Source organism: Heterocephalus glaber, unplaced genomic scaffold, assembly GCF_053883595.1.
Source record: "Heterocephalus glaber isolate CG9 unplaced genomic scaffold, H.glaber_assembly_v1.0 deba00001457, whole genome shotgun sequence".
Classification (NCBI taxonomy): Eukaryota; Metazoa; Chordata; class Mammalia; order Rodentia; family Bathyergidae; genus Heterocephalus; species Heterocephalus glaber.
In genome coordinates this window covers 42561410-42582931 of record NW_028258305.1, presented here as the reverse complement: position 1 = coordinate 42582931, position 21522 = coordinate 42561410, and the positions used below count along the sequence as shown (strand labels likewise).

General features: G+C 43.8%; 1 long non-coding RNA gene across 1 annotated transcript; it reads left to right on the top strand.

Moving 5' to 3' along the window:
• The first annotated feature begins 1336 nt into the window (after window positions 1-1336).
• Window positions 1337-9634, top strand: LOC110347908 (uncharacterized). The gene is made up of 4 exons (XR_015453236.1): window positions 1337-1871; window positions 4608-4717; window positions 5212-5281; window positions 6982-9634. It is a non-coding gene; the product is annotated as an uncharacterized LOC110347908 (long non-coding RNA).
• Window positions 9635-21522: the final 11888 nt, after the last annotated feature.

The window sequence follows — 21522 nt, the reverse complement described above, 5'->3', positions numbered from 1 at the left end:
CTCCAGAACTCCTGGGCCCCGGTACAAATATACCTTCTTCTTCCAATTTATTAATCAAATACTAAATTGGGTGCTAATATAAAGGGACTTTGTAGGTGCAATTAAGGTCTCAAATCAGTTGCTTTTATAATAGATTATCTTTAGGGCCTGAACTACACAGGTGAGTCCTCAGATAGGATGGGGCTTTTCCTGGAAAAAGATATTTTAATATTTTTCCCTCTGGTGCTGGGGACTGGACTCAGGGCCTGGTGCATGCCAAGCACTCACTGTACCTCTGAGCACCCTGCCCCCCCGGGGAACAACAAGAGATCTTAAAGAGAGAGGGGATTTAGTATGAGGGAGGTTTTCCAGGATGGAAGGGGCCACAGAGCAAGGGCAGAAGAATGGCCTTTTGAGGCTGAGAACAACCCCTGGCCAACAGCAAGGAGGAGGCATCTCAGACCTGTAACCTCGGTGACCTGAGCCCGCCTGAACCTGACTGAACTTGGAAGGGCAACTGCATGGCGGATGGGAGCATGGCTGCCTCATACCTTGGTCACCACCTTGCGAGATTTCTGACTAGAGAACCCACTACTGCCTGGATTTCTGACTGGCAGGATTTCCAGATGATAAATGGTTAGGGTCTGAAGCAGTTGACTTTGTGATTTGTTCCGCAGTAATGGGAAACCAATATACAGCACACATTGAATAGTTAACAAGAATTCCTGCCAGTGACTAATTTTTTTGTGGGAAAGCTTTTAACTCAAAATTCACTTGGTTGAGGTGATCTCTTTCAGCATGACAGTGTTAGCACCTTCGGACTGATTCTCCCACTGAGAAGACTACAAATTCTATAAAGAAGTACAAACAACTACCAAGGGATTCTGATGGGTAATGGAAATCAGCAGATGGGCTGGGAACATAGCTACAGCCTAGGAATCGGGCAGATGGTTGAGGAGAAGGGACTCTGGAGCAATGCCAGGGTCTTGGAACACACTGACTCTGACTGGTACTTTCTCTCTTACTTGTTAGGGACTGGGATTTTCGTCCTGAGTACGCACGACATGGTACCAAAGGGCACAGTTATGAGGCACCATTGAGACATCTATGTACTCGTCCTGCTACAAGCTATCCCAAAGAGTATGTAGGAGTTTGTATTTTCCAAAACTGGCTGTGACTATGTCCCCCATCGCATGACCTTTATTTTTTAATGTGGTAAAATACACATAACATTTACCATTTTAAAATGCACATTCCCAGTGTTGTGCAACTGTCACTGCGATCCCTGTCCAGAACTTTGCCCTCTTCCCACACTGAAACTCTGTCTCCATTAAATACTATCTCCCCTGGCAACTATCATCCCACTTCTGTCTCTATTAATTTCACTTCTATAGGTACCTCACATGAGGGAATCATCCAGGCTTTGTCCTGTTATGTTTGTTGTATTTCACTTAACACCGTGTCCCAAGGTTCCTGTGCGATATTCTCATAATGAGACTGACAGCCCTCCGGAGAGGTGGAGAGTCCATGCTCCTCCCCCTGAGTCTGTTTGGCTGTGTGACACAAAGTAAGTGATGTTAAGCCACCTCCCAAGCTGGATCAGGAGAAGCGATGTCATTTCCTTCTGGTTCTCTTGGAATGCTCACTTTTGGAATCCAGCCACCAAACTTGGGACATCCTGGCAGCTCATGGAAGGGACCGCGGAGAGAGGAGACGAAGCTCCACACTCACACCCACGCTACAGCTGAGCTCCGTATGACAGCAGTGCCAACCTGCCAATAATGAGACAGAGCCATCTTGAAAGTGCCAAGGCAGTGACACAAGGATCCCACCAGGAAGGGAAACGCAGCACAAAGAAATATCTGACAAGTGATCGTCAGGAATGTGGAGAGGTAACAAATTGCCATTAAAACCCTGCCAAGGATTTTGAGCCCAGGGTCAGGTGCCAGTTTCTTGGGAGATGTCCTGGGAGACCTGGTGGATTGCTAGAAGAGCTCACATGCCAGCTTTCTTCCATTCTTTGAATGTCAAGTTCATTTGCACCTCATGGATTTTTCCCATAGTTTTCCTTTTTCTAAAATGCTACCCTCCAGATTTCCAAGTGTCCCAGCCATCGTGGTCTGCTTCCCCCTGGGGTAGAGGTTTTGGCACAAACCAATGTTTCAACCTACACATCCAGTTGCAGTGAGTATAGCCAGTTGCCTAGCAAAAAATTTAGAAAAGAGGAGGCGGGGATTTGGCTTAGTGGCACTGTACCTACCTCACAAGGGCAAGGTCCTGAGTTCAATCCCCGGTACCGCAAAAAATAAAAGAAAGAAGGGAATGGCAAGAAAGAAGAGTAAAAAGGAAGGAAATCTTTAGAGGGATGCCAGAGGACTCTAATTTTACCAGCTCTCTTTACCAGTTTAGGTAGAGACCTAGAAGAGATAATGACAAAAGTTGTGGGAAACCATATAAAATTAAGTACTGTGTTGATTATAATGGACAACTGAAAATTGTTAAATGATTAGTCTGTTGCTTGTTAGTTTTACATACTAGGCATTCGATGCAACTTTAGTTTCACAATTCAGGTCCACCATAATTACTTATCTTGATATTTCTGTGAAATATGTACCTAGGAGTTGCATTGTTTTGGGGACAGACATTCAGCTTTGGTAGTTACTCTCATTTTCCGCAGTGCCTTTATCAGTTTACTCTCGCATTAACAGTGAGTCAGTGGTCTAATTGTTCCAAATTCCCATCAGTCTGCCATTAGGCAGGCTATCATTTTAGCCTTCTTTGTAAGTTTGTAGTAGTATCTCATGCTTCTAATTTGAATTTCCCAGTGGCTGAGACTGAGTGCCTTTTCATATTTTTTAAAGGCCATGTCTTCTTCTATGAAGTGCCTACTCAATTATCTTGTCCCATGTTTGATTATTTTTGTAAAAATTATTTGTATATTTTATATATGCATCCATATATATGCACATAAATATATATATATATATATATATATATATCCTTTATCAGATGTACACACTTCACACGGATATTTGTGACAATGCTGCTAGTAATACTGAAAAACTTGAAACAGCTCATTTTTCCAGCAGTGGCAGAATGAATAAACAGTAGCACACACATTGAGTATTCTGTATCCAAAATGCTTGGACACGAAGCGATTCAAATTTTAGATTTTCTTTGGAGCTTGGAATTAGCACATATATCTTGAGATATGTCGGGGATGCCACCCAAGTTTAAACATAAAATTCATTTTTATTTTACATACACAAAGTCTGAGTAATTTTGAGCCGTATTTTTAATAGTTTTATATTTGAAACAAAGTTTCATGGTGTGAAGTTTTCCACTTGTGGCATCATATCAGTGCTCAAAAATTTTGGGATTTTGGAGAATTTTGGATTTTGGATTTTTGGAATAGAGATGCTTACTTGTATTCTTACAAAGGAATTCTATACTATTGCTACACAATACTATACCATTTCTATGAGTCTCATAAATATACAGTTGAATCAAAGATGTTAGACACCAAAGAACTTATACCGTGTGATTCCAGTTCTATGAAGTTCAAACCAGATGGATCTGTGGTGTGAGGTGCCAGCTATCTTTGAGAAGGGTGGGTGACGAGGGTTGTGATGAGGGGTTGGGTGCTGAGGTGTTCTGTGTCTTTTTGATTTCTTTTTGGTACTGAGGATCGAACTCAGGACCTTGTGCTTGCAAAGCAGGCGGCGGCACCACTGAGCTAAATCGTTGGCCCTTGTATCTTTTTTCCTTTTTCAGACAGGGTCTCGCTATGCAGTTCAAGCTGGCCTTGAACTCACTATGTAGCCCAGGTTGGTCTCAAACTCACAGTTTTCCTCCTGCCTCGGCCTCCCGAGTGCTGGGATTACCGGTGTGCGCCACCAAGCCCAGCTCGGGATGTTCTAGATCTTGAGCTGAGTGGGGCCACACGGCTGTGATGAGTTTGTGAAGATTCAGTGGGCTACACGTTAATGATTGTGCGCTTTCCTGTAGTATGTTACGTTTCAGTACAAAGGAGTTTACAGAAACAATTCCTGCCTAATTTTCACAAAGCCCTAAGAGCTTAACACACAGACAGGCCCTGATGTTTTCTTCTGTACTCAAAAGTTTCTCACACTGTTCCTGTGTCAGATCTTGGTGTCCATGGAAACGAGGCAGAGAATGTGCAAGGAGACAAGATCGGAGTCTGGGAAGTACGGCGAATCCCACAAAGATGGACGCTCAGCGCCTCTCTGCCCTGGACACAGTGCCCACTCAGCGCAGGCAGCGCCCTAACTGGACTATCCACGCACCACACTAACAGTTGGCTGCCACCATTTACACCCGTACCTGCTTCCAGCCCACCCCCATTGCTGGTTTCCATTTCACTTGACCCAGTAGGAAAGTTGGCCTGACAGGGATTTGAAATTAAAAAGGCCTCCTCTGGGTCAGGGGTACTAACTAGAGGTCACTTGTTGATGAGCTCAGCTCTGAGGTTACCTTAGTTACCTACCTTGGGGCAGCTTAGTGAATGTTACAGAACCCGTGTTCCACAATTCTTCAGCTCCTTGCTTGGAGCTTATTAATTTTTATTTTAAACATAGTCACAGCACCTTGTTATTTGATTTTTCTAGGCTTACAAAAGGACAGATTAGAAGAGAATGGGTGAAATTCTCCCCGAGGATGCACATGCATCTGGCTCTGTGAAGTCTGAAAATGACTCTGAATACATCTAGGTTTGAGGGTGTGTCTGCACACGTGTGGGAGCCAGTGTGTATACCAACGTGTTGGTTGGGATGAATGTGTCCGAGAGCCTGCGTACAGCCTGTGTGCCTGCTGGTTTGTGTGCACACTGGCTGCATGGTATGTGAGGACATTTGTGAATGAGTTTGTCATCTTGTGTTTTTAATGCATATGTGTGCAATCAGATGTAAAACATGTAAATGAGAATTTACACTTTTGCGACTCTGGGGGAGATAATGACAGGCTGCTTATAAGTTTATTTCTTGGAGCAAAAGTGTAAATTTGCGTGTAGATTTATATAGGGAAAGCTCTAGGCAAAGTTTTCAAGTCATATGGTGGGACCATATGGAATTGCCATTTTGTGGGTTAAAAATGGTTAACTGCTCAGGGATTTTTGCATGATTCAGCCTCATCTGTGTGCACATGTACATGTGTGGATCACATACATAACTTCAGGTTGGCATAGCCTCTTTACCACCTTTGTTTTATTATCAGAACTAAGAAGGAGACAACTGCTATGGGTGTGAGACCCCGGGGACAATTTAATGTGGACCTTGAAGGAAAGGTAAGACATAAAAAGAATGATGAGAGACACAATAGGAAGTTGCCTAAGGGAGACATGGGAGATGAGGTTGAAAGTCCTCTACCCTGGGGAGCCTTCTGCGACACCTGCTTTGTACCCATGCATGCCTGCTCTGCCTCTGCCATGGGTGAACCCCTGGGACTTCCTCTCTGATCACATTTGTCACACGGGACTGCACTGCTGTTTTCATTGGCTGTCTTCCTCATTAGGCAGTATGTTCCAAGCTCGCCTTGTCTCTCAGCTTCATTCATATTCCCAGTGCTTTGTACAAGAAACTCAAATTAGTATTTGTTGGGTAAAACCTAGAAGGACAAATGAGCTTTGTTGAGAGACACTAAAAAGTATCTAAGTAAAAGAAAAGATATCTTGTGTTTGTTGCTAGGAAAAAAATGCAAAAATACAAAAATGTCAGTGCTTTAGTCCTAGGGTCCAATCCCCAGCACCTCAATGAAAAAAATAATAAAAAAGAAGTGAGCTTCTCTTGGATTAGTCTATAGAATCAGTGCTAATACAAGTGCAATCCCAAATGGGACTTGACAAGATGATTCTAAATTATACATAGAAGAACAAAGGATCAATAATAAAGATTAAAGATACTCCTGAAAAAAAACACAAGTTGAGAGGACTACCCTATTAGATAGCCAGGCTCGTTTTAGGCCCTCCAAGAGTAGATTCGAGCTTAGCACTTGTATCTTCAGATCCCCCACCGTTAGGTTGCTCCTTACCGTGAAGCATTTGTCTTTGTCTGCTTGATCTCATGCTACTCAAGTCTGAGCTGTTTGTTGACCCTCTCTGTTTGCCTTTTTCTCTCTTTGAATTCACTAACTCCTTCTTGATATAAGCCCTGGCCTGTCCCTGCTCAAATATCACCCCATACATAGAGTCTTCTTCCTCCAAACTCTTACGCTACTTTTTGTTCTTGCCACTTATTTTGCTATTTTATCATATATAGCACAGGAATAGGAGGAAAAGGAGTGGGCTGCATACAGGTGGGTGTTCAGAATTAGCCCCATGGAGATCTGTTGCAGCAACTCAGGAGCCACACGGCTTCTTTGAGCTCCCAAGATCTCCCAGAAAGCCCACTCTGTGCCACTGTGCACTCCCCACCTGATTTGTGCAGGACGCAACTCCTCATATGATAACATCTTATAGACTAGGTGGTGACCTTGAACTTGTCAGCATGCAGGAGCTGTTTTCACCTCTCTTCATCTGGTTAACAGTTTTTCTGTGCAAACAAAAAGACTGAAGGGTCAGAAACAATGTATGTGGCTGTCAGAATGTATTTCAGTGGTATTAGGACACCACCATAAGCAGCTAGTTAAAAAAAGAAAAGCCCTCTCCCTAACACTGATCTCTGAGATAAGGCAAAAATCCAGGGACACACCATCACCTTGTGTGATTTTCCTTGTTTGCTTGTTCTAAGAATCTGAGTACTTATGGTTTTGAATGCACAGAGGCACTCTGGAAATTGTGGGTCCCCCAAGGAGAGGGGATAAGAGTTTGGAGATAAGTTTTCACTAAATACCATTTTGTATATTTTTGTATTTTGTACCTTGTGTAGCTAGAGACTAGTTAAAAAATAAATGTGCAAGAGAAAATATTGGGAAACAAAGACAATGGAAACAAGCAGCAAATTATGTGGTGTCAAAAGGCAGAATTTTTATTTTTGTACTGGATCTTAGGAGCCCCAGAGGAATGCGGGCAGAGCCCCTGGTTATCACTGAGATGAATGTGCTTCTGTGAAGACCTTCCAACCTGACCAAGAAGACTTCCACTGAAGTGTGCGGCAGATGAGGCACAGAGCCAAGATCCGGCTGCAAAATTAAATACCTCTGAAAAGGCACTAGCATCAGAATTTCATTTGGGAGAGAACAGATTGCTAGCTCTGATTATTCCAGAAAGAGAACCAAATTAATAAGCATACTAAATTGAGGAAGTCAAAAATTCTCCCTGTGTAGTTGCAAGCCAGACACTAGTTTTTAACCTTCCTTTCGTTGGAAGGGAAAGGAGTTTTGTTACTTCTGCCCAGTTCCTTGTGGAGACCCTGTCAAGCAGGCAGTGAACTGCGGCTTCCCGCTAATGGTTACCGGAAACCAGAGAAGTTTATATAAGGAGCAAGCCAGGTCATGAGAAAAAAGTACTGAAATCACGGTCAACACAGGGCAACAGTATCGGGATGGAAGCCTTGCGACATGCCACTAACCAAGTGACAACCCCAGAGGTCTCCTTGAGAAGGGATTCATGGGCTTCAAAATAGAAAACCTGTTAGTTTGATGTGATCATGTAGCAAAAGAATGGATAATTTGGAGTATTCAGTGCAAAATTTATAACCATATATTCAAAAATTAACCATATTTGGTTATTAACCATAACCAAAATTCATAACCATAGCCAAAATTCATAACCAAGGAACATGTAATGATGTGTTCTTGCTGCAGGGGAACAGGTTTAGGTGATCAGGGGCACTTGAATCAAGATAATTAATCGAGAATGACTTTATACTAAGAAACACTTAACAAAGACATTATCACAACCTCAAGGGCCCTGCTGAATTCTCATTATTGGTAAATTATTCAGAGTTAAAGAAGAGAAAAAGAAACTGAAATAGCCCTTAGAAAAAGAACAGATGGAGGGCTTGAGGCTGGGGACAGCGAAGGAAGCAGTGTAGACCGGCCTCTGCCCTGCAAGCCAGACCTCTGACCCTCAGTCTCAGTGCCAGGGGTCAGTTTTCTCCAGCCCAGTCAGGAAGCTCTGGAGAACCAACTGGGCTCAGTCTGGAGACTCACAGCCTGGTAGATTTTCTGTGCCACATGCAGTATCACTATGGATGCTTGGCCACTCATCCCTTGGCGTTTTTCAGATCCCAATTTGACCATGTTTGGAGCTCGGGAAAATGGCAGATGGTTTTATGTTTGCTTTTGGTATGGCAAAGAGGACCACATAGCAAGAGGCTATGGTCTTAAGGATTTTGGCCTAGTGAATGTATCCTTTCTTGCCTGTGACAATGTAACTTCTCCAAAAGAATTTCCCCATTCCTCAACCGTAAGGACTTTAAGGATAAAGTATGAATAACTAAGAATCTGGCAGCAGCTCTAGAGGCCTCTGAAAAGACTTGAACTCCCCAATGGGGACTATAAGAGAACAGTAAATGGCCTAAATTGGGATGTGTCACTCTGTGTGAAGAGCCACAAATGTTTGACAAAAGAGAAAGGAAAAGTTGAGAGTAATGAGGAAACATGGAGATCAAGACAAATGAGGGGAAGGAATTTTTTATGAAGTTGCTGTGAGTTATGCATAGGTCTGTTATGGTTATTACTTGAAATGTCTCCCCAAAAGGCCCATTGTGTCGGAGGCTCGGTTGCTGATGGGCTTTGGGGAAGTGATTGCATCATGGGACTGACTGCATCACTAGTCTAGTGATGAGATCATAATTTATGGCACCACTGGGAGGCGATGGGAACAGGAATTGGATACTAGTTCTAGTCCTGGGTCCCTACCTCTTGGGCTCTCTCACCCTCTCTGCTTCCTGGTTGCCATGTGTTGAGCAGCTTGCTCTTCCAAGCCCTTCGGCCGTGATGCTCTGCCTCCCCTCGGGCCCCATAATGGATGCAGCCAACCATGGACTGAAACTGCTGCAACCATGAAAAAAATTAGATTTTTCCCTCTTTAAATGGTTTATGTGAGATATTTTGCCACAGTGATCAAAAGCTGACTAGCACAAGATCTTTATTAACAGTCTTTAAAGGATACAAGTAGAAAAAATAAAAGATACAAGTAGAATTGGAGTTCAAATCCTTTTTTGTTTCGGGACTTTATTTATTTGACTGGGACACCATCAGAGACTGGAGACTACAGGAACCCTGGCTTCCCTTTGGGATACACCAGGCTCCACTCTTTCTGGAAGCAGTGGGGATTAAAATGAAGAGATAATATTTTATGCTTCGTAAATATTTGTTGTTGAATAAATAAATACATAAATTAAAAATTATGTGGAGCCAAGAGATGCAGTATAGGAGGAACAAGCAGTAAATGGAAGAGGAGATGAGGTTATTATACAGTAGCAAAGCACTAAATGGGTAAGTGGGGTCACAGAGTAGAAGAGGGTGGAAATCAGGAATAGCAGCAGTTGTGTGGAGCATGAAAGTGGATGTGGCTTTACACACAGAGCAGAGAGACAGGCACCAAAAGCATAGCTCCTTTTGGCCAAACAGAACCTTCAATGCATTCATTCATTGATTCATTGATTTAGCAAACACTTGTGGAAAAATTACTTACTTGACAAGTATTGTATTAGGGGCTAGAGACTAATTATAGCTAAAACACAGAAGCTGGGCATGGTGGTGCATGCCTGTAATCTCAGCACTCAGGAGGCTGAGACAGGAGGATTGCCAGCCTGAGTTTGAGGCCAGCCCGGGCTACATAGTGTATTCAAGGCCAGGCTGAACTACATAGCCAGACCCTGTCTCAAAAAACAAAAAAAAAGTCTGACGTATGAATCTTTTTTCTTTTTTTTATTTGAGGGGGGTGGGGTACCAGGGATCGAATTCAGGATCTTGCACTTGCAAGGCAGGCAGCAGCACCCCTGAGCTAAATCCCTGGCCCCTGACTGTATGCATCTTAAAGTCTAGGGGAGGGCAGAGCAAAAGATAGCCCATGACCACACCCATTTATCTACGTATTATCCATGCTTTAAAAAAAAAAGCAGTCCACATACCATAGATTCATTCTTTAAAGTTTACAACTGAGTGGTTTTTGGGACATTCACAAAGTTGCACAACAACCATTATCTAATATTGGAACATTTTCATTACTCCAAAAAGAAACCGCATACCCATTAGCAACCACTCCCATTCTCCTCTACCATTCCCCAGTCTGTGAAAAACATTAACCTACTTCCCGTCCCTATAGACTTGCCTCTCCTGGACATTTCATATAAATAGAATCATATTGGGCTGGGGATTTAGCTCAGTGGTTCTGCCGCCTGCCTCACCAAGCGCAGGATCCCGAGTTTGATCCCTGGTACCAATAAATAAATAAATAAATAAATAAATAAATAGGATCATATGCAATTGGATCTCATGTCTGCCTGTTTTCACTTAGCATAATGTTTTCAAAGGGTATCATGTATTGGCATGTCTTCTTTTTTCCTCCATGGCAGCTTTTGCACTATATTGGCAGAGTTACATGGCTGTGACAAAGACTATATTGCCAGAAAAGCTTAAAATGTTCACTATTTACTAAACACTATTTTAAATAAGTGTTTATGAACCATGTCCTAAGGGAGAAAAAAGACATCTTAGGATCTTGGAGTTGGAGAAAAGATTGTAGGGCAAGTTTGTGAGTTCAGTATTTCACTTGATTCAGAATCTTCTCATTAGCATCTTTGTAGAAGTCTTATTTTGCTAAAAGAATATCATATCTTAAATGTTTTCCTTTCTTTGCCAATAATTTATGAGAAAATATTAAGAAATAACTGATCCCATGCCGGGAATTTAGCTCAGTGGTTCTGCCGCCTGCCTCACAAGGGCAAGTTCAATCCCCGGTACCAAAAAAAAGAAAGAAGAAATAACTGATCCCTAATGCAGAAGTGATGAGAAACTTGAAGGAAAGGAGGAATTTGGATCATAGTCGTACCAATCCCTTAGATTTCAGAAAGCTAGATCTTACAATGAAAAGCAACTTTGATATAATGGTTAATAATTCAAAAAAGGTATGGGATAAATAAATGGAAAGACATCTCTGTGTTCATGGGTCAGAAGACACTATTGGTAAGATGTCAGTGCTATCCAAAGTGATCCACAGATTCAATCTGATTCCAACCAAGTCCTGCAGAATTAGAAAAATCCATCATAAAATTTATATCAATATTATGGCAACCTGCATAGCTACAACAATCTTAGGGAAAAAAAGAACAAAATTGGAAGACTCACATGTCATAATTTCAAATGTTGGTGCAAAGCTACAGTAATCAAAACAGTATGGTATTGGTGTAAAGACAGACGTATAAACCAATGGAAAAGACTAGAGAACCCAGAAATAAACATATATAGGATCAAATGATCTTTAATAAGGGATGCCCACACCATTCCATGAAGAAAGAACAACCTGTTCAAAAATGATGCTTGGCAAGAAATAATCCTATTCTGGTTATCAAGAATTCAAAAAATCAGACTGAATCAGTAAAAACAACCTCAGGGGCCCATAAACAGTATCTGTCAACTCAATCTGTTGCTTTTAAATGCTAAAAAAAGGAGAATGAATGGTATAAGACTAGACAAGACTGACAATGGATTAGAGTTTTTAGAGACCTCCTTCACCAGGCTAATCAGCACTTGATCAGAAGTCCAGGTTAGTATGTGAAGCCACAAGTGTTATTATTATTGTGTTACCAACAGTTGCATCAACTATTAAAAAATTACTCCCTTTAAAGAGAAAACCGCAAGCTATATTTGTATCCATAATTGACATCTGGATTTGGTTTATGTTTGATGCATTGATTGGAAAATTTGCAAAACAAACTGTCATAAAAATTCCTTATTCTGATGATGCATAAAAAAGAAAGAATCAAAAAATGGAATCACATCAAATTAAAAAGCTTCTGCACATCCAAGAAAACAACCCAGTGCAAAGACAACCTACAGAATGGAAAAAATTTTGCCAGTTACTCCTCAGAGAACTAATATCTAAGATATATAAAGAACTCAAAACATTAGACCCCTCCCAAAATAAAAGACCCAATCAAAAAATAGGCAACCAAAATGAACAGATACTTCTCAGAAGAACTACAAAAGGCCAATGAATACATGAAGAAATATTTGACATCTCTGGCCATTAGAGAAATGCAAATTAAACCAACACTGGCTACCACCTTACTTCAGAACGAATGGCCATCATCAAGAAATCAAAGGATAACATGCTGGCCAGGATGTGGAGGAAAAAGGAACTCCTCTAAATTGTTGGTGGAAATGTAAACTAGTACAACCACTATGGAAATCAGGATGGAGATTCCTCAAAAAACTAAAAGTATAGAAATTCCAGCTGGGAATAGTGGTGTATGCCTGTAATCCTGGCCCTTGGGAGGCTGAGGCAGGAGGATCACTGCGAGTTTAAGGCCATCCTGGGCTACATATCAAGACCTTGTCTCAAAAAACTAAAAAAGAAAGTCCATTTGACCCAGCTAGTCCCCTTCTAGGAATCTTCCCAAAAGAGTTAAAGTCATCATGTTACAGTGATGCACAGATACTCATATTTATAGCAGCATGATTTACAATAGCTAAATCTTGGAAATGTCCAATATATCCATCAACAGATGAATGGGTAAGGAAAATGTGGTGTTTATATGCAGTGACTCTGGCAGAGAGCATAAACTTGAGGCATCTGTAGGTAAATGACTGAATCTTGAGACCATAATGTTAAGTGAATTATCAGACACACAAGTTTAAACATCACATGGTTTCTCTTATACAAAAACCCAAAATATAAAGAGCAAAATAAAGGATAGATAATAGGAAGTGGGGAGAATTTTTTCAAATGGCAAGGGGAACAAGAGATGGAAGGAGTGGGGAGGGAGGGAAGGGAAAGGGATTTTGAAAAAAGACAGACTCAAAGAAATGGGAAGGAGAACAAGTGTTAGAGGGAGCAGGAAGGGAGGGGAGAAGGGAAAGAAGAATTAAGATGTGTTATGTACATGTACAAACTCCCCACAATAAATGCAATCATGAATAACAAATGCTGGCAGGGGTGTGAGGAGAAAGGAACCCTTCTCCATTGTTGGTGGGAGTGCAGACTAGTGCAACCACTGTGGAAATCAGTATGGAGATACCTCACAGAACTAGGACTAGAGATCCCAATTGATCCAGCTATTCCCCTGCTGGGTATCTTCCCCAAAGAATTAAAAGAATCATACCACAATGATATATGTGCACCCGTGTTTATAGCGGCACAGTCTGTAACAGCTAAAGCTTGGAAGCAGCCCAAGTGCCCATCACCTGGAGACTGGATAAAGAAAATGTGGTTTTTTAATAAAATGGAGTACTACTCAGCCATAAAGAATGAGAAACTAGAGACATTTATAACTAAATAGATGCATATCGAGGCCATCCTCTTAAGTGAAATAAATAGGACACCCATGTGTAAATACTGAATAGTTTTCTAGTGTGAGAAACTGAAAGTGTAAATAAGGATTAAAATGAATAATTGATAATTTGAAATAGGAAAAGGTCTAAAGGTGTAGGGGTGGTGGGAGGGGAAGGGGAAAGGGAAGAAGGGAAAGGAAAAATTATGGGAAAAGAAAAAAAATGGAAACAAAGTCTATGTAAATAGGGAAAGGTGGAAGGGGTGAAGGGCACACAGGGAATAGGGAAAAAAATAAGAACCAAGATACATCATGTACAGGTACAAGCACCCAATGATACATGTAAACGTATTGAATACCTAAAATGTACCAATGAAAGAATTTTTTTAAAAAAATTTGCCTATTACAAGTAGGCACAGCATTTCCTACTTTATTACGTTTTCTAGTTTAGCTATACCTGAGCATTTATGTACTAAAATCAAATTATTACATTATAAATACTTTCTCTTATTCCTCCTTTATATTACAGGTAAATACGAATTTTAGGAAAATGTAATTATGCCATCTATATAGCTTGTGAATTTCATTTGGGGAAATTATAAATATAATTAAAAGGTAATTACAGGTTTTATAGGATTAGAACAACTGTACTAGAATGTTAACTCGCATTTTAAATATGGCATGTAGACCTGCAGCCCCCCCCCCATATGTCCACATACACTGCGCATGCAAAGCAAAGCCCTACTCCTAGCCTGTTGTTCTAAACGATCAGCTATTCTAACAAACGTCAGATGATGGACGCCGGGACATATGACGCCTGTGGAAAGGCTGAATCTAACTTGTCTTCAAATATCCTTCCTGGCCAGATTCAGGTTCTTGAAACGGAAGCAAACTGAAATAGTTGCGGGGCGGTGTGCGTGTGCGTGTGTGTGTGTGTGTGTGTGTGTGTGTGTGTTAATAATCACTTAGCGTTTGGCGTCTGCAGAAACCTGGATTCCTTCGCACAGCATGCACGATATCACACAGCACGTCACATCAGAGGCAGTTACAATAACATCCTTTCATAATTTTAGTCCCCGCTGCCTTTCAAAGTAACTATCAAACCAGGCTGCAGCCTGCAGATGTGTCGCTGTCCTGCGCTTTGCCAGAGCGAGGGCCCAGAGGGCAGCGTCCCTGAGGACCCGAGTTCGAGCCCCTCGGCCTGCGCCCTCCCCAGCCTGCTCCTCCCGGCTCTTCTCCTCCCTCCCACTCGCTCTTCCTTCGCGCTGCCTCCACAGCTTGAGTCACAGCCTGCATCCTGTCTGGAGGGCGTGATCATTAGTCAGGCCCGGGCTCAGGCTTCCCCTGCCTTTCTGGGGACATCTGGGGGGACTGGGGCAGGTGCCAAGCCCGGGCCTGGGCCTGGGCCTGGGCCGCCCGCCCGGGGACAGCTGGGACCGGAGCTGAACCCGAGGAGCTGCTGGGCACGGGGGCGGGGAGGGGCGGGACTGGGGCGGCCTCCCGGTCCCCGGGGAACCTCTGGCCTAACATGCAGGGATCACCAACCTGGGTGTCACCCGGGACAGGCAGGACAGGAGGAAGAGTCCGCCCGCGGGGCGCACCAGCCTTTACCCTCCTCTCCTCCCGCCCCGGAATAGCGAATAGCGCTTCCAACACTGGCTGCGAGGCCGCGCTGTGGTCCCCAGGTATTCGAATTACATAAACCCGGGTTCCGAGGAGGCGAGCTGAGGTGCAGCTTGCAGGCAGGCAGGCAGGAGGCCCAGGCGCTCTCCCCTTGGCACCCTTCCCCCAGTCTGGGGCTCTTCTCTGAAACGTGCAGTCACCCCCTTCCGTATCTTCTTCCATTTCAAGTCCATGTTGGAACTGGGCCCCCTGCTTTGTTGGGTACAGGAGGACACAGAAGCTGAAGGTGGGCAGAAGGGTGGCTTCCCAGAACTGCAGGATGGACCTGTAGGACCAGGGCATGGCCTGACCGTACAAGTAGGTTTTAAGAAATAAATTCCTCTCCTTCTGCCTTCATTTCTCATGCTTCATCCCTAGGGAAGGGATTTGGTAGTAAAGGCCAGAAAAATTCAAGTCCAAGATTGGCACAGGACTTGGGTGATGCCCGTCTGGATGGCCATCTCCCTTTTCGCCAGACTCAGAGATATAAAACCATGGGCTCTTGTCACTGTCACCCTGGCATCCCAGAAAGGACAAATCTGGGAAGACTGGCAGCTCTATTCTTCAGTGAAGTTGCCAAGTAATTATAGCTTGCCTGGGATGCCTCTTTCCTCTTCTGTGCCCTCCCACAGCCCTTAGGATTCTTCTCCTTTTCTTCCAATTTACTTCTGTCCAGAGAGTTACGTACTCCACACCCGGGGCAGGCGCTCCTACTATAACTTACTTTCCTTTCTCCTTCAACGCTTCATCCCAACTCTGGTTCTCTTGGAGTGGTTTATCTCAGCTAGTAGAAGAAAAGCATCTAATTAAGCTAATTCAAATTAAAGCCATGAAAATACTCTTCTTAAAGAGCTGGGCTATTTCCTCTTACTCCTAAAAATAACTGTGCAGATGATGAGGATGACAAGATGGAATCTTCTGTAAACCAAGACTCTCCTCTCCCCAGCACCCCCTTACTTTGTCTATAAGTTCTGCAGGCTCCTTCAGAGAAAGTAAGCTTTCTCTTCTCATGCCTCACTGAGAAATTTCCCAGCAATTTAAGGCAAAAGCTGGAAAATATCCCCAATAATGGTTCTCTGACATGCTCAGAGCTCCGAGAGTGGATATCCACATCTCTGTCTCAGGAGGTACCCGGTCCTTCTCACTCCACCCCAGCCTCCTCATATTCCTGGAAATTGAGAGTCACCACAAGCAAAGTGAACCAGAAGAAAAGACACAATGTGGCATTGGAAACGAGGAGGGATTCAGAAATCTGGAACAGAAAGGGTAACGCCATTGGTCACGCTTCACCATTCCTGGTCCTCTTTGCATCTCCAGAGGAGACACAGGTGACAGGGACATGAGAATGAGGCCCCAAATCACCTGGCTAGATAAAAGCTCACTTCCTGCCTGGTATCAGAGTTCAGCTGGTGGCAGGGAAGGGTTGGAAGTCCACAGAGATGGTGTCAAAACATTCTCAGAAGGCAAAAAAGGAATAAATGGAGGTGAAATTCTTATTCCCCAACTCAGTTCACCTGCTTAACCAACTGGGAAATGTCATGAAATGCTTATCTTGAATGCTGGTCGGAATTCTATCAGCTTAAAAAGCAAGGAAGGAATTTCTTAACTGGTGTACCAGGAAGTCTAAAATACGACTCTTAAGGGCCGGGGATGTGGTTCAATGACACTGTGCCTGCCTGGTAAGCGAAGGTCCTGAGTTCAAGCCCTGGTACCAGAAAAAAATAAAATGACTCTTTTTTTTTCGTACTGGGAATTGAACTCAGGACCTTGCGCTTGCCAGGCAGGCACAGTGCCACTGAGCCACATCCCTGGCCCATGACTCTTTAGATGTGTCCTGGTTTAGGGAGTTAAATAATGTCATTCATTCCATCCTGTCCCTCTGTGTGGGTTTGTTTGTCTTATGTTGGCTTCCTTCTCAGAGAAGCTCTCTCCCAAGTAGCAAGATAGCCTCTGGCAGTGAATGGATAGTTCATTGTTTTCCTTGCCTGTCTTTCTAGCTAACTCCATCTAGAGCCCCAGGGAGGACTCTGATAGGCCTGGCTTCAGTCAGGTGTCATTACCTAAACCAATCATTGCAACAGGCAGGATGAAGAATTTTGATTGGCCAGCTTACATTATGATCCCAGCATGTGTAGGGAAGACCAAACAAGGGATTGGGCATCCTTTTAGGTAGAAGAGGAACAATTCTTAATAGAAAAATCAACAGGACAAATAAAAAAAATAATATAGTATATCCATACAGTGTATCATTGAAAATTCAAATTAACAAGCAATAGGATGGAAATGTGAGCAATAGAAAAATGTAGAAGATGTGGTGTATTAGTCACCTTTCTATTGCTAGGATAAAATACTAGACAAACAGAATTTAAAGGAAAAAGGGTTTGTTTTGGCTCAATTTCAGGGGTTTCAGTATGTGGTCTGCTGCCTTCAAGGCAGAAATAGTATAACAGAGGAAATCTGCTTACCTCAGGGAAACACTGGGCTCAGGGGCAAAGAGAGGGAGGAAGAGTTAGAAGAGAAAGAAGAGGAGAAAGAAAGGGAGAGAGGAGAGGAGGTGGAGGAGTAGGAAAAGTTGGAGGAAGAGGAAGAGGGGAGAAGCAGAAGAGGAGGGGAGGGAGAAGAGCAAGGGGAGGAGCAGATGGATGAGCTGGAGGGGAGGGAAAGAGGGAGAAAGAAGAGAGGTGAAGGAGGGAGAGGGGCTGGGCACAAGAATATTGCTTTCTAGACCACACACCCCAGTGATCCACTGCCTGTAACCAGGCCCCATCTCCTAAGAGTACATTCAGCTACAAACTCATTGATGGATTAATACACTGATGGGTTCAGTGTTCCTGGGATCCAATCATTTTCCAAAGCTTCATCTTTGAACACAGGAGTCTTTTGGGTGACTTTTTTTTTTTTTGGTACTGGGGATCAAGCTCTGGACCTTGCGCTTAGGAGGCAGGCGGCAGCACCACTGAGCTAAAGCCCCGGCCCCTGGGAAACATTTTTGATCTAAACCATAACACATGGCTTTTATCCTTCAAGATCATATAATCTAGTTGTTCTGGAAGCTGGTCACATTCTTTATTTAATAGTTTGAGGAAACATTAATTAATCATTGCAAAATACTTGTTGAGTGCTTATCTCCTGCCATAGATAGCACCACATTCCTGTTATATGAAGACAAAAGACAATGCTTATTATGGCTTGTGTCTAGATGTCCCGCCAAAGCCTCACGCAGTCATAGGTGGGGCTTTTTCAGAGGCAGCTGGATCTGGAGTGTGTGATGCTGGGATTGATTCATGGAGCAGTCCTAGGATCAAGGGCACTAGGATTAAAAGTATGAGTGATATCCACCCTAAGTAACCTAGATAAGATGTAGGGCGGGCTGGAGATTTAGCTCAGTGGTTCCACCACCTGCCTTGCAAGCTCAAGGACCCGAGTTTGATCCCTAATACCAAAAAAAAAAAAAGAGATGTAGGGCATAGGATGTAGGGTTGCTTTGCTACCTTCTGCCCACAATGAACTGTTGCCCTCTGCCATGTGCCACCCTGCCTTGGAGGCAGCCGATTATGGACTGAAACCTCTACAAACTGTGAACTAGACAAACCTTTCCTCCCTTATCTTTGGGTGTCAGATACTTTGTCTCAGCAATGAGAGAAATGCAACTAAAACAGAATTTGGAACCAGAGCTGGGGATATAGCTCAGTGGCACTGCACCTGTCTGGAACCAGAGAAGTGGGGTCATTGCTGTGACATTACCTGACCCTGTGGTTTGGGAGCCTTTGGCGCTGGCTTGTGGGAGGGGGAAGAGTTACAAAAGGTTTGGAGATGCTGGCTGAAAAACTAGAGCTGGAACACCTGAGGCTATACTTGATGGGAGGAGATTCTGGTCAGAGCTCAGAAGACCAAAAAGCTGGTCAAGACCAGGCTCAGGAAGTTTCTGGTGGGAAGAAGGACTGCACTGGCTGCTGGACTCCAGACAATGTGTGTTATGCCTTGGCAGAAAGCTTGTCAGCATTTTGCTCCTGTCCAGAGACTTTGCCTGAGACTGAGATTAAGGGTGGCAGACTTAATTAATCTGGCAGGAGAAATTTCAAGGCAGTCTAATGTTGAGGCTGTGGCATGGCTACTGTTGGAGGCTTTTAGCCAGATTTATGTTGAGAATCAAAAGCAAAGACCCCAGCAGAATGATTCAAACGTTGGGAGTTTGGCCAGAAAGGAAGCTCCAGTAAAGTTGTGGCCTGCAAAGATGAACAGAGGAGAAATTGGTTGCTGAAAAGACTAACAAGAAAAAGCCAGGTATTTCAGAAGACAACAGAAAAGATGGCCTGAGGACTCCAGCCTTTGCAGCCTCAGAGCTGCAAAAATGAAAGACTTTGCTTTGAGAAGAGAGCCCCAGAGCATCATGTTCCAGAATGGTGGTGGCCTAGGGAAGTTGTGCCTCAGGATTTGGTTCATAGGCACTGGACCCCAACAGCCAAGAGAGAAGGAAGCCTGGCTACTGCTCCAGCTGGCAGCAGACCTTGGCATCATCCACATGGTGCTGGTTTTAGGTGCATGAAGAATGCAAGAGTTGTGGGATCAGGAAGGCTTCCACCCAGATTTCAGAAGAGGCCTGGGAGGCCAGGCAGCGTGCCCCCGAGAGGGCAGTGTGTGCAGCTGTGAGTGTGAAGCCAAAGGTGCAGTGGAGACCCCAGAAGGTTGGAGAAACCAGGAACGTGGATCGTCTGAGGAAAACTGCAAGGAGAGAACAGAGTTGGCCTAAGAGAGAAGCCATGGGAGCTATAGCCACCAGCAGTGCTATAGGGACGGAGCCACCCAAGCCCTTTGGAGTTCACAACTTGCCACAGATTGCCTCAGATGCTGAAGACTACAGGAATTAATGTTTGCCCCCTAGATTTTGGACCTGTTTTGTTCCCATTCCTTTGTATCCCCCTATTTGTACCTTTTGGAATGGCAGTGTTTACCTTGTGCCATTGTATGTGCGGAGCGTTCAACTTTCTTTTCATGCTCACAGCTGAAAGTGTGCCCTAAATCTCAGAGGAGACTTTGGACTTGGACTTTTCAGCAGTGCTGAAACTGCTAGGACTTGGGCAACTCTTGGAGATGGACTGAATGCTTTTTTGCATAAAGGGATGTGCATGCATCTTTAGGGGACTAGGGGCAGAATGTTACATAGTTCTATAATGTGTCTAATGTTCCCCCAAACCTCATGCGGTCTTGGTGGGGCTTTTTCCAAAGGTGGCTGGATCTAGAGTGTGTGACACTGGAATTGATTCATGGTGCAGTCCTAGGCTGAAGGGCTCTAGGATTAAGGGTGTGAGTGCCGCCTGCCCTCAGTAGCCTGGATAAGGTAAAAGGGACAGAAAGTGCTGTGGTCATCCCTTGTTGCTGTGCCACATTCTGACCGCCATGAACTGTTGCCCCACTCCCATGCCAACCTGCCTTGGAGCCAGCTGATTATGAACTGAAATCTCTACAAACTGTGAGCTAAATAAACTTTCCCATTTACTTTGGGTGTTGGGTATTTTAATGCAGCAACAAGAGAAAAGTAACTAAGACAATGCTCTTCCTATAAAAATCTTACAATTAAATGGGAGAGACAAAAACCCCCAAACCTTTCTAATGCAGAGTATCAGAAGAGTCCCTAAAAGGCACCTATTTATTTATTTATTTATTTATTGGTACAGGGGATTGAACTCAGGTCCTTGGCTTGCCAGGCAAAAAAGGCACCTATTTAACCTTGGGCTCTGAGGAAGTGATGCCTGAGCGGAAGCCTGCAGAACACTTGGGAGTCAGAGGGGGGGTGAGGGGTCTTGCAGGCAGAGAGATGGGATTGTGAAGAGGTACGGGGGCATGTTTGGAGAACTGTAAGTAGTTGGAATGGAGTATGTAAAGGGGCAGCAGAGAGGGATAAGCCAGATTAGGTAGGAAGTTGCTAAAGCACAAAGAGCCCCATGCGGCTCACAGATTGGAGCTTGTCCCTGAAGGATTTTAAGCAAGGCATAGACATGTCCAGATTTGCAATTGAGCATGCTCCTTCTAGCAGGTGATGGAGTGAAGTGAGCCAGGTCAGAGGCTGGAGGAAGGGTTAGAAGTCTGCTATGAGAGCACACAAAATGGGACCGGACCTTATTTACAGGGAATGGCAGTAATAAAATAGGACAAGAATCAGCGAGGCGTGGTGGTGCACACCTGTAATCCCAGTGCCTGGAAAGCTGAGGCAGGAGGATCACTGTGAGATCCAGGCTGGCCTGGGCAACATAGGGAGTTCAATGCCAGTCTGAAGGAATCCTTATTTTGCAACCCCAGTCAATTCAGGCAAACTTTACGATGATCAACAAATGCTAATTTACTCACATGGTCTCAAAGAATCACTGCATGGCTTATTAACTTTGCAACAGAAAGAGCTGGTGACCATTCCCTTAAGCACAAGGTCAGTTTTAGCGTTGTGGGCCAGCCCAATGTTGTGTACCTTCTGATGGGATGCAACAAAAGAAGG